Genomic DNA, 12328 nt, shown 5'->3' with positions numbered 1-12328 from the left:
AGAAAGCAACATCTAAGGATCGGATGTGAATCATGTGCCACCTCATGTTGTTCTTGTCAGAGTTTGCTGATGAGTGCTTTGCTCTGAACTACTTCCCAGAATAAATGGGAAAATGTTTAAAGAACTTTTGAGAATATAATCCAAACTCCATGGGTTGTTCTCCATGGTTTTCCCCAGTTGGCAGGGAATTACAGGTCCTGTCTTGCCTCTGCACTGCCATCAGCTGTGATTCCTGGGTCAAAGGACAGGGCACAGAGACACAGCCTTTGGTACGGGTGAGAGACAAATCCTCAAAGGGATATTTTCAGAGGGGCTATCCTCATTAACAGAACTTTATCACATGTGCTGCTTGAAGGAACTTGGTCCAGGTGAACTGTAAATTCTGAAAACTACAGTCTCTTTATTAAGTTTGTCATAAAAAGTATGGAAGCATGTGGCAGTGACTCTGATCTGAAAGAGAAATAGGAAGGGATTTGCTGAAACACAGCACTTACCAGAAGATTCTCCCTCTGAAAAGCTGGAAAAGGCTTTAACCTTCTTGAAACATTGATGATGAGGGAAGAGCACTGTTCTGGCTGTGGAAGGGTGCTGGTGTTTTCCTTAAAGGTTGTTTTCTGCAGAGGGCATGGGTTTTTAAATTATTTTTTTCTGATGTTATTGAAAGGCTATCATAGCCCCTAGGTGGGAGATTGTTTTGCAAAGGAAAATCAATCAAAACACTGCCTTGAAATACTTTTTAGAGGTTTTACAGTATGCAATAATTGGGCTGCTGTGGTAGATAGAACCTTTCTTGGAGAGATGATCTGGGCTTTACCAGTCTCTTCCCATCTCCTCCTGCTTGCTCCAAACTTGTTTTGTCACTAGCAGCAGTGTAATAAATCAGGAGTCTGCTTCAGGTCAAAGAGAATTGTGTTCTTTTTCTCCCTCTTATTTATTTTTAACTTGGACTGGTTCCCTGATCCAGTCCATGGCACAAAACTATTGATGCAGCTGGGGAGGTGACTGGACCTGGGCAATGTCACTGCTTAAGCCCTCAGTGTTGCTGAAAGATGTGCTTAGCAAATTATTGCCTCGATTACAAGAGATGAATATGCTACACTACACTAGAGGCTGTTGTGAAAATTTGGGACTATGTGCCCTGGGTAGGAGTGAGCCTTGGTGATGTCCAAGAGTCCTCTGCTTCTTTTAAAAGAACCTGCTGTGGGTTTTGAAAGTACTGAAGTAAAAGTTAATCTATCTGAAAGCACAAGGTTGCACTCTCAAAGGTATCAATGATAGTACTGACCTATTTTACTTAAAGAGTTTTGGCACCATGAAGTCAAGTCTCAAAAAAGAAAAAAATACCTTCCTTTTTTTTCCCCTTTCCTTTGTAGATATTGGGCAGTTGGCTTTCAGTTACATTCTTAGTGATTTGCCAGTGATATTATCACTTAAAGCTTTTTTTGGATCAACTCTAGAATTTTATTCAAAATACTTGAAGTATAAAAGGGGCAACCTCAAAACAGATGGATAGACTGGCTCTGCAATGAAGGCTTGTGATGGATGCAATATTCAACTTGAAGAGATCTTGCAGGTGTGTTTTCCAGAAAGTGCATGCAATGGTGGCTGCATTTACATCTTACTGTCAGTGTTGTCCATGGAGACAACTGGTCATTGCAGGAATAGTGCCTTAGTATTTTGAGATGGGCAGTGAAGTGTCTGTTGTTGTCCATTAAATCTCTTGGAGGGACATCAACTTAATTTCTTCTAGAGGACTGGAAAATAATGGGAGGTAGTTAGATTTTTAAACTTTTAGCTTGAGGAATAATTTTCATTTCATTATTGAAATGGGAGTGATGAATAATGCTGAAATCATATTTGTCCATATTAAATGGAAGCTGGCTGATTGTGCCCTCTCTTGAAGAAGTAGGGACATGCTTTTTAAACTTTGAGAGCAGATCTATGCTGAATCTCAAATGACTAGACTCATACATGTGTAAAGCACCTGGGTATAGTAATAGCAATCATTTTATTCTGCAGATTTCCTAGCAAAAACAAACTTAGTCTCACTGTTACATTTTTATTAAAAATTTCAAGAAGGAGAAGACACCTTATCTTCATCAACTCCCCACTTTCTCGGCACAGTCGTGCTGTGCTTGATGCTCCTGATGATATTTGTCATTAAATGGTGATTTTTAAGTTGTTTATATGAGAGATATCATGCTGTAGTCTGTAATATTGCTTTGCTTTTTACCTCCCATCCACAGTTCTGAACTTGGCATTGCAATGTACTGGTTCCAGCTCTTGTTTACAGGTAGGAGAGCTCTGGAATGCAGAAGTTGAGCAGCGTGTTCAGTATTGGGGAATGTCGTAAAAGAGCAACAACACATTGATTTATATATTTATTTTTAAATCTTGTCTTGTTTGGGGTCGGAGTGTTGAGGCAGTGCCTGGCAGCACCAGCATAGCTGATGGAAGTGGGCTCTGCTACTCCTTGGCTTGTGAGGGACAGTGGGCTGCAGCTTCTTGGGTTCACTTAGACACTGAACTCTTAATGGCCAGGAAGTGCTGATTTTGAAACAGCAGATTTTTGGGATAAGATAAAGGTACACAATTTTTTCTTTTTTGCTTACATAAAAGAGGCTGAAGCAGTTTCATGTGAGACATGTAGGAGGATGGGGGAGAATCAACATTTGCCAAACAGAAAAGGATAAAATCTGGTGGAATAACAGAAACTTTTCTGTGAAGCTAAGAGAAAGGGAATAAATAAAAAATGAAACCCCCAAAACCTGAAGAGATTTGCAGGGGAGGAGAGGAGAAGGGAAGCCACAGCATCTTTTTGTATCTAAAGTCAGTTCACGCAGATCAAGAAGTGTGCTTCTAGAAGCCACATGAGTGTCTCTGAATAACGTGTCTCTGAATATTTTGATGATTAGATTGCTCTTTTGTGTGTGTATGTGTGCATATAACAAGATTTTTCCAAAAACGCTTGGTCACTGAAGCATTCAAGCTGTGCAGCAGCTTGGCAGTACGTGCTTTGGTAAGTTAGTGGGCCAGCACTGTACTGGCATTTGAAAGGTTTTTTTTCCTCTCTAAACCTTGGGTAAAAAAAGCTCAAAACAAAACTGGCTATGAGGTGCAGGCAGTGTAAAGGTGTCTGCGAAGCATTACGTAAACAGTCTTTGCTTATAGCTTAGTTGGTTCATTTTTTGGTGCATGTCAGAATATGTTTGTTCTTATAAGGCTGTGTGACATCATCCACTTAGCAGGGAGGTGTAAGACAGCAGAATAGTGTACGAGGTTGTTTCCAGTTGTCTGAGGGGTAAGCATTTTGCTGAGAGAAAGCAGAACAAAACCAGCTTTAAGGGTGGTGGGGGTTTATTTGTGCTTCATTGGAGAAAGTGTTAAGTCTAAATTACACTTTTCCTGATGGTTTTTTGAGCAAGGGTGTTGCTGAGAAATGTGTGTGTGTCAGTGGAGTATTTGTAAGAGAGCGGCAGCAGGAGCTCAGAGGTCTGTTTAATTCTGCTCTTCTGTTAGCCCATGAAGCAAAACGAGTGGGAGGTCTGTGAAGCCAGATCAGTGTTGATAGGGGAGAGCACAGTTCCCAATGCAAGGATTTAAAAACTCTCTTTTAATACTGCATGAAAAGCAGAGCAAGAAGGTGTGACTGGGTGCAGGAGCCAGCAGGACTGGGGCTGGAATCAAAGCACATCTCTTGGGGTCTTGTGAGAGGGCAGAGAGAGTAGTGCATCCCTTCCATGTCCTGATGTCTGTACTGGGCATCGGTCTGGATTCCTCCCATGCTGTGTCCAGATTTGCTCTAGTCAAACAGGATTTGGGCTCAGGATAGTGGTAGTTGCATGAAATGTCATGTGCCCGGGCTTGTGAGAGGCTGGGCTAATAATCCAGACGGGTCTTCTGACTTGGGGCACTGTGAGTCTGAACTGGAGGGCTGTGCAACAAGCGCAGTTATCTTTGGCCATGTGGATCACGGCAGCACTGCCCTGGGCTTCCCCATCATAAAACAGAAACTCCAGAACCCAAGGTTTCTGTCCGTGTGGATCTGAGATGGAGTGATTGAGGTGTGGATGTTTCTGGCCTTGGTGAGTTTTTAGGAGAATGGTCTGATTTTTCTGAAGAGGGAGCCACATGGTTCAGGGAAGGTCAGGCTGTTGTGTGACTGGGCGCATGGTTTGTTTCCCTCTCCGAGGTTTCTTTGTTTCTGTTTAGTATTCTGTGTGCTGTGCTGAGACCTGGGTCTTGTTTAATCAGTTTGGTTCTGATTGCTTCCTTGTATCCCTGGGTCTCATCTTGAATTTGGTGTTTTGCATTACAAATCTGCTCTCCAGAGATGGACAGGATATATAGCTCCATCTGCCACATCCAGTTTTAGCCCTTTTTCACAGGGCCCTTTTAACAGGTGACATGCACAGTCCAACGAGATTCCAGCTAATTGCTAGTGTGTAATTAGGAAGATGAGTGCTGACTGGACCCTCTTCTGCAAAATGGAGGAACTGCTGCAGGGATGGGGAGTACTGGCAGGACCTCCTGGTGCAGCTCCTGGGCTCACTCTGTCCTGAAGCCTGCCTTGGCATTGCAGGGTGAGATGAGGCACAGGAGCTGGATTATTTCTCCTTGTGTGCCAGCTTCTAAATGCCAGAGGAGACACAGGGAAGCAGATGTCTCATTTTTGTTCTCTTTTGTTTTGAGACATTTGGATGACAGTGTTCTTGAAATGGTCATTTATGCTACTACTGCTGTGAGAAAGAGGTTAGTCTAAAATCAGTATGTGGAAGTGCTAATAAATACAGTGTTTATGCACCATCAGTGGATAGATGACTATTTTGATTTCTTATCTCATTGTTCTGCTAGAGCAAAACCTCTTGTTGCTACAGGATTATAAGAGAGCATATTTATATTTTTAGGCTTTTCTTAAGGTAGAAAAACTAGAATTCAAACGGTTTGCAGCCTTTCTCTCCAAAGTGGTGGGATAAATTGTTGCACTTAAAACTAAAGGTTTAGTGGAATTTTAAGATTAAAATTAGTCCAGAAAATGTTTGCAGGTTAATTTTGTTTTTATAGAAGCCTGGTAACTGAAGTCAGCATCTGTGTTTTCAAGATAGCAGTATTTGCTCTTCAGAGTTTCATAGTGGATTTTGTTTGTTTATTTTTCTTGTTTTTAAAATCTGTTTTTGCTAAATAGTGTCAGGGAGGTAGAGTGTTACCACTTTATAGTTGGGGAGTGCAAGGTGCAGAGATGAAGGCACTTGACAAGGCTGTGAAAATCCTTGCACTTGGAGGCAGGGAGCTCTAGATCTGCCTGGCTTCTGGGAAAACAGCCACTCTGCCCTGCTGCATCAGATGGAAAAGCAAAGCAGAACAGGGAGCTGTTGGAGACTTTCAAAAGAAAATTACAATGGGTTCAGCATAAAACATGTGCATGGTGTCGTTTTTATAGAAATATGCTTATATAGATGTAAAAGACACACAAATGATGGGTGAATACATGTGTGCATCATGTTTAGAAGTCCTTTGGAAAGAAGCTCTTAGCAGATCTCTCTTGGAGTCAAGTAAAAGAAGTGAGATCTGCTGGTTGAGTAAAACCTGGGGAGTCCCACCAGCTGAGGCCTCAATCTCAGTGCGGAGGAAGCTTAACAAGATCTCATGCACTGGCCCATCTCTGCTTTTAGGCAGCCTTTCCTGAGATTTTATAACCCTGTGCTGCTGTCTCATAGCATAGACAAAATCTGGTCATCCAGTCTGGGACAGCCCCAGGGAAGGAGCTTGTGAACTGTATTTTGAATGCAGTGAGTTAGTTTGTATCATCTACCTTTAGGTACGCATTTTATTTTGTATACTTGATGACTTGGACAGTTGAAACTAAAAGCTCCCCTTGAAACAATATATTGAGAGATGAAAGTTTTGAACAAGGGCTCTGGCAGGTAGTTCTGAAACACAAGTGTAGTTTAAAGCTGTTCTAAAACAGCTGTAATGACAGTACTATCATATATTGCTGTCAGAGAAAAACACAATTTCTTCCTCTGTGGGGAGAGGGAAGTAGCTGGTTAACAGCTACAAACTTACTTCCCGAGATTTACCTCTTGAGATGAAGTGCTAAGGAAAAATGTGAGGCTTTCTTATCAAATAGGCATTGTTAGCAATATGTTACTTGCTTTGCTGCCAGGGTTAATGAGGTGACTGGAGGCCAAGTAAATGTAATGTATTCATAGGTAATGGTATTAAAAATGAAGCCTGAAAAGGCTGGCTGGCAGCCAGTCTGGGATCCCCCCATTTGTCACCATTCCACTTGGAGATAAGCTGTGAAGAGGAGCTTCTGTGAGAAATGGGAGGTGAGGCAAAAATGTTTAAAGTTGTAGCTTACTATTTAATTTCTAATCGCCACCAGGAGTGCTGGTGCCTGCTTGGTAGTTTATTAGGTAGCGTACTGTAAAGTTGTTTCAGCACAGGCAGCTGTGGTCTGTCAGAGTTGCACTTACCACTCACTTCCCACGGCTCATGGAAGCTGATGTCTAACTTGACCCACTATTTCTGCTGATCTTGAGTTGTGTATAACACTTCTCAGCAGAAAGACAAATTTATTATAAAATTGGATATGAAGTCTTACATAGCAGCCTGGTGCAAAACCTAGGTGGGGTGAATTTTATTAGTGTTCATATCCATAAAAGTTAGTTCTAGAGATTGTAAAGGATGAGAACACTACTGTAGTGGGTTTACGGTGTTTCATGAAAAAGATGCCTGCATCTAGAAACCATGATGTTAGAGTGGGGCTTTTAAATTATTACTTAGGCTGTTTTGCTATCCCACTCATTTATGAGGTGATGCTTTGTGTTTTTAATGTATGTTTTTGTTTTGATTCATTCTAGTTTCACAGCTATGGCCTTAAGTAATCGTTCTGAATAAAGCAAATCTGTTTTGGTTATGTCAGCAGGGCATTTAATGTCCACTCAACTGCTAATCATTCTTCAATTTGTGCAATTAGAATAAAGCTTGGGTCATAAGTGGTAGAAATATGAGCAGGTCTGATGCTGCTATGCTCTTGTCTGCTCTTAGTTTATGTGCTACGGAGGTGATTCTAGTCTGCTCCTGAGCCAGGGTGTATTTACTTCAGCTTAATTAAGCACCAGCCCTCCCAGTGCTTTGCCTCCTAGTGCAGTCAGTGATCTTGATTCATTGGTTGGTCTGGAAGAAGATAACAACCATGGCATAAAGGATGGGGTGTTTTTTCTTGCTGGTATGTGCTCATCACTGCTAAGTGCTTCCATTGATTACAGCAGCATGAACACAGCTGAAAACAACACGGTTGGTGGTTTCTAGGAATGCTTGTGCTACCTTTTACCAAGCCCTTGCCTTGTTGCTTGAGGACTTTATTTTGAAACAGAAGAGGAAATGTCAGGCAAACATGTGCTAATGCTTGTTGTAATTGGTGTTTGGAGGGGCTACGTGATGACTCCCCACGGTGATTTCCCAGCTGTACATACTGAGCATCCCTAGCAAGCAGGCTCTGGTTGCTCTTGGGGTGCACTGGAACCAGTCTGGAGAAGCAGAGCAGGTACAGGCACAACTGGGGTAGCTGGGTGGGTGAATGGAGGTGCAGATTGTGCTGCAGTGGTTGTATGTGTGTTGTGTCATGTCACGTTAGCCTGAACTTTGAAATGGCAGGTGAAAAGCTTCAGCTAATGCTCCTTTAATAATTAATTGATGTGAACAGGCACATCTTTGAGCCATTTTCATTTTATATGGTATGATAGACTTTTGATTAATTACCCTAGCTTGTAGAGTTGTAATAGATTAGTGTCTTACTTAAGGGAAGGAAAGGCTGTACTTTCCTTGTCATTGACCAAGCTCTAATGGATCAGGCAGGCTGAAGTGCATGCACCCTCACAGGCACACAGCTCCCATGCCATGCCACATGAAAAATGTCAGTCTCTCTTGAGTGCATCTGTTTACCTTGTTATGTGTTTGGACTGGACACACCACCATAGGCACTGCTGGAATAGAAATTAATTCTTGTAAAGGGCCAGTAAGCTAATTTAGGCCCCTTCTTTCTTAATCAACTTGGCTACCTCATGTTGTGCCTAATTGAGATTACAAATTGCATCCTCTCAACTGTCTTGGAATACACTTGAGCGTGAGGAAATGCGTGAGGAACGATAGCAAAGGGAGAGGAAATGCGGACGTAGGCAGTGATGTATGGGACCTCTGGGGCTAGACCTACTGGCAGTCAAATTGCCCATGTCGGCTTCCTGATTAGGCTGGTTGCCTTGATTAGGGCAGGGCATGCTCTCAACAAGGTCTTAAATGCTGCTGCAAAACGGCTTGGTTCTGCACCTGTTTAATCTAAGTAAGAATGGTGTATTTTTATTGAATTTAGTATGAAAATGAATGATACAGTGGCCTCTAGGGCACTCTTGTAATACAATTTTGTATATAAAAATGGCTTTTCTCTTCCCCATGTTTTTGTGAATGGACAGAGTAAAGACTGCCTTTTTCAAACTAGTGTTGAACTGAGAGTGTTTGCAGTTCGATCTTGTGGCTCCATCCCTCTCCATCTCCCTTAGATACTATTAGTCTGAGATAACTTGGCACTGCTTGGCAACCTTTCATCTCCAGCGCACGTATGGCTGTCCCCGAGATGCAGCCATTGCTCTGAAAACACAGTGGAGTCAGAAAAAAGGCTTGAAAGTGCTTATTAATGGTTCCTTGGTTGTTTTGTAAATGGTGTCCCCCACAGGCAGGGTAAGAGAGCCCAGGAGTAACAGAGGTGCTCTCAGCAGGGGTTGTATCAAGCACATCACAAGGATTTTCTAGTAGCACCATGCTGGAGCTGATCTGGTTCTGGCCACTGTTGTTTCTCACTGTTCTTCAGCTGTGTGAGCTGAGATGAAAGGGTTTGTTATCTGATACTTTCTCCAGAAGTTAATAAACGTAAGGGACATTTTGCATTCTCTCTGCCCCCTAGATTCAATTGCTTTGCTTGGAATGGTTCAGAAGACTTTGTGTAGTTCAGGATTCAAAGGCACTTGAATAAACTCAGGGTTTAATAAACAAAAGATGGATGAGATGGTTCACTGTTTTTCCCTGCACATTTGCCTAAGGCTTTCAGCTGTCCAGAAAAATGACAAACTACATCAAACAGAACCAGTTATTGGTAGCAGGGTGTTTTTTTTAATATTTCATTTCAAGAAAGTTGCTGCTAAGGTGTTTTCTATAGCTTCTGATACACTCTATTGGCAAAAAAAGTCAAAAAATCCTGTTTGAAAAGTCTGTGATGATAATCATGAATTTACAGAATGTCTCTTGATGGAAATCTTTCTATATTAATGCTAATTAGAAATGTTTTAAAGGTAACATTTAGTAATATTTTAGCACTGTCGCCTGTAGTAGGATTTTGACCTTTTCATTGCCCCTGTGAGTCTGGGTTATTAATCAGGGAAATTGCACATGAGACATGAGGAATGTCTGAGATAATTTACCAGATTCTGCAGGTCCTTTCTTGTGGACAAAAATATCTAAAACTTGGACTTCTTTAACTTGTAGAGGAGTCAAATTACAATAGTTGTACATGGTGTGTGCTTTAACTCTCAGCTTGCTAACAGCTCAAGAGATTGCTGGCTGCTCCGAAAGCTTGGAAGGATATGGGTATGTGCTGTTACAAACTTGGAGGGGTTAAGAGGGCTTGTAGTTAATCCAAAATATAAAAATGCAGCAGCAGCAGAATTGCTTCAAGCTCTTTCAAAAGTCCTTTCAAGTTAAGATGACATTGCTTTTGGTTTAATATAATGAATTCACTAAAGCAAGAAGGCACTAGCTGTTCTGCTTGTTCTCACTCTCTGGTGAGGAAAAGGGGGCTTATAGGATTCTCGTTTAGCTAAATAAAGTTTGACTTGCATGTAGTGTGATAAATTCAAGTAGAATGCTTTCAAAGATAAAGAGCCAAGTGTCTGCAGCTTTTGTGCCTCCAGTAATTTGCAAGCAGCTCTTTTGGACAGTTGATGGAAAAGGTTTTGGGGATGGTGGGCTTTCCCAGGGTACTTGATCTGTTGGAAAAAAATAATCAGCTTTTCCTGGTTCGTGCAAAGGACTGTTGGTAGTTATTCAGTCTTGGTCTAAACGATGGCTGCTGCCTCTGAGTCTGCTGTGCCTGTAGTTTCACTTGGCCTTCCACCTTCCTGGTGCATCCTCCCTTCAGGCAGTGGTTTGATCAGCTTTTTCTTTCCTATTTGCACAGTGGAAAAATGAAGTCCTGCTGGCTCCACTTGTAGTGCTGGTGCTGCTGAGCAGCAAAGGCTCTGGAGGAGGCTGTGGGATGAGCGCTTGCAGGTTGAGTAGTGGAGTTTGCCAGGCCCTTGAAAGGGTGCCCTCCTCCCAGCCATGGTAGAGAGTCAGGATTGATTTTGTAGCTGAACACCAAACAGGACTTGGGGCACAGTCCTGCTGTGGATCCCGTCCTCGAAAAGGGGTCAGGACAGGCGTGTGGCAATGGTTAAATGGCTGGCAGTCAGTGGTGAACTTGGCAGTGACAGACACCGCAGTGTATCCAAAAGCTTTGTCAAATAATCAAAGGATATGGTTCTCCATGTTTGCTGGCAGAGAAAGGTACAGAGGGATGTTTGTATGTGTGAAGTCCTGACAGTTTATTTCGGCCCTTGGGAGATCTCTTCTTGCCTTTGCTCAAGAAGGGTTCCATTTGCCAGGGATGGTCACTTTGGTTCAGCTAGCACTGAGTCTTAACTGGTTTTTAATGAACACTGTCAAGGAATAGGCATACTTTTAGTTTGTATTTTTAATAGTTCTATCAAACAATGGATCAGTCTGGCTTCCTTAGGAGATGCCAAGTTGCAGGCACACTCATTTGGACAAAGGCAGATTGCCTTGGCTGTCTGAAGCTTGTAAGTCTTGGTGGAAGAGCAAGCCCAGAATACTTTATCACAATCTACACCACCATGACCCATGTTGTGAGGCTTTAGTGCTTCTGTGGGTAGGACAGAAGCACACCAGAGTGTTGAGGAATCTGCAGCACCTTAAGCAGCCTTATACTGCTGGTGTCCTCAGTGTGACCCAGAAGGTTAATCCATCAGGAATTATGTTGTCTGTGAGCTTGGAGGACAGAATAAGCTTTATTCTGAACAGCAGTGCTTCATGAGGGATAGCTATTCAAATTCCTTCATGTATTCTTTTTGAAAGGGCTGTACACAAGTTATTTCTCATAAACCACCTGCATCCATAAAGCACATTTTCTCTTGCCAGCATGTAGAGTTGGATGGCTGATCTAGCCCTGACAGTGCCTTGGGTACTTTGTTCTTTTGCTTAAAAAGCTGATCATTGATACTTTTCCAAATGTTTCTGTGTCTTTAATGTTAGTTCAAAATACCTAATGCATTGCTCCTGCAGACAGAGAGGATACCAGCTGCATCAGGCAAGTTCCTGTTCCTCCTCTACAGTCAGGAATGGCCTGTGTTCTTCATGGAAGAGGTTTGAGATTCATTTTCATTAGAAGACACTGAAAAAGTGGTAAAGGGAAAACTAAAAGACAGATCCATGAGTCTGTCTCAAAGCCCTTTTCAGAAACCTTCTCTACCCTCTGAAAAGAGAAAATTACCTTGTACATTGCATGTTATTTAGGCTGAGTTTTTTCCCTCACACTTCAACTCTCAAAGAACTTTTCTTTTTAAAGGATAAAATATGAAAATAAAATTTAAACCCAACCTGTCAGCAAAGGGCAATGCATTCTGAAATAAAGCCTCTGGGTTTTGAACCTTTGCTGGTTGACCCCTAAAATGCTGATAATGGGGTACTTCCCTGCTATAACTAGGTCTGGAACACTCAGTGGATGCTTACCAGGTAGAAAGACTTATGAGCCATGGAGTAAAGAAGCAAGATGCTTCCAAGAAGTTTCTGAGAGAGCATCCAGGTCAGTGGGGAATGTCCTGGAATTTTTAACATGAAACTTGTGGCTCTGTCTGCAGTATCAAACCTTTCTCCTGCTTGGAAGTGTTGGATGATTCTGAAAGATGAACGCGTTTTTTCAAGCAGCTGGCGGGCTGCTTTTACTGCAGGGCTTCTGTGTGAAGAAGAGAGACTTCTTCATTGCTCTGTCCTCAACCCATCCCATTTTGGGGTTTTTGCTATGTGAGATGGGTGAGAGCACTTGATTCTACTGGACCTGCTCTGACCTTCCCCATCAGTGACACAGTGTTGGCATGTGTCACTTCACAAGAACTTACACTGGTGGTGTGTGTGGCATGCCGGGAGCAGAGCTGCCCATTTCCTGACAAGGATCCAGTGGTAGAGCAAGTCCTGTACTTGATGGGTGGTATTCCCTACA

At 42.4% G+C, this 12328-nt stretch overlaps 1 protein-coding gene across 19 annotated transcripts in view; it reads left to right on the top strand.

Annotated features, from left to right (window-relative positions):
* Positions 1-12328, top strand: part of PTPRF (protein tyrosine phosphatase, receptor type F) — a 290739-nt gene that overhangs the window by 16403 nt on the left and 262008 nt on the right. The window lies entirely within an intron of this gene.

The sequence above is a fragment of the Corvus brachyrhynchos genome, unplaced genomic scaffold (assembly GCF_000691975.1).
Source record: "Corvus brachyrhynchos isolate BGI_N302 unplaced genomic scaffold, ASM69197v1 scaffold48, whole genome shotgun sequence".
In the NCBI taxonomy this organism is placed as follows: Eukaryota; Metazoa; Chordata; class Aves; order Passeriformes; family Corvidae; genus Corvus; species Corvus brachyrhynchos.
This window is presented reverse-complemented; position numbering and strand designations above follow the sequence as displayed.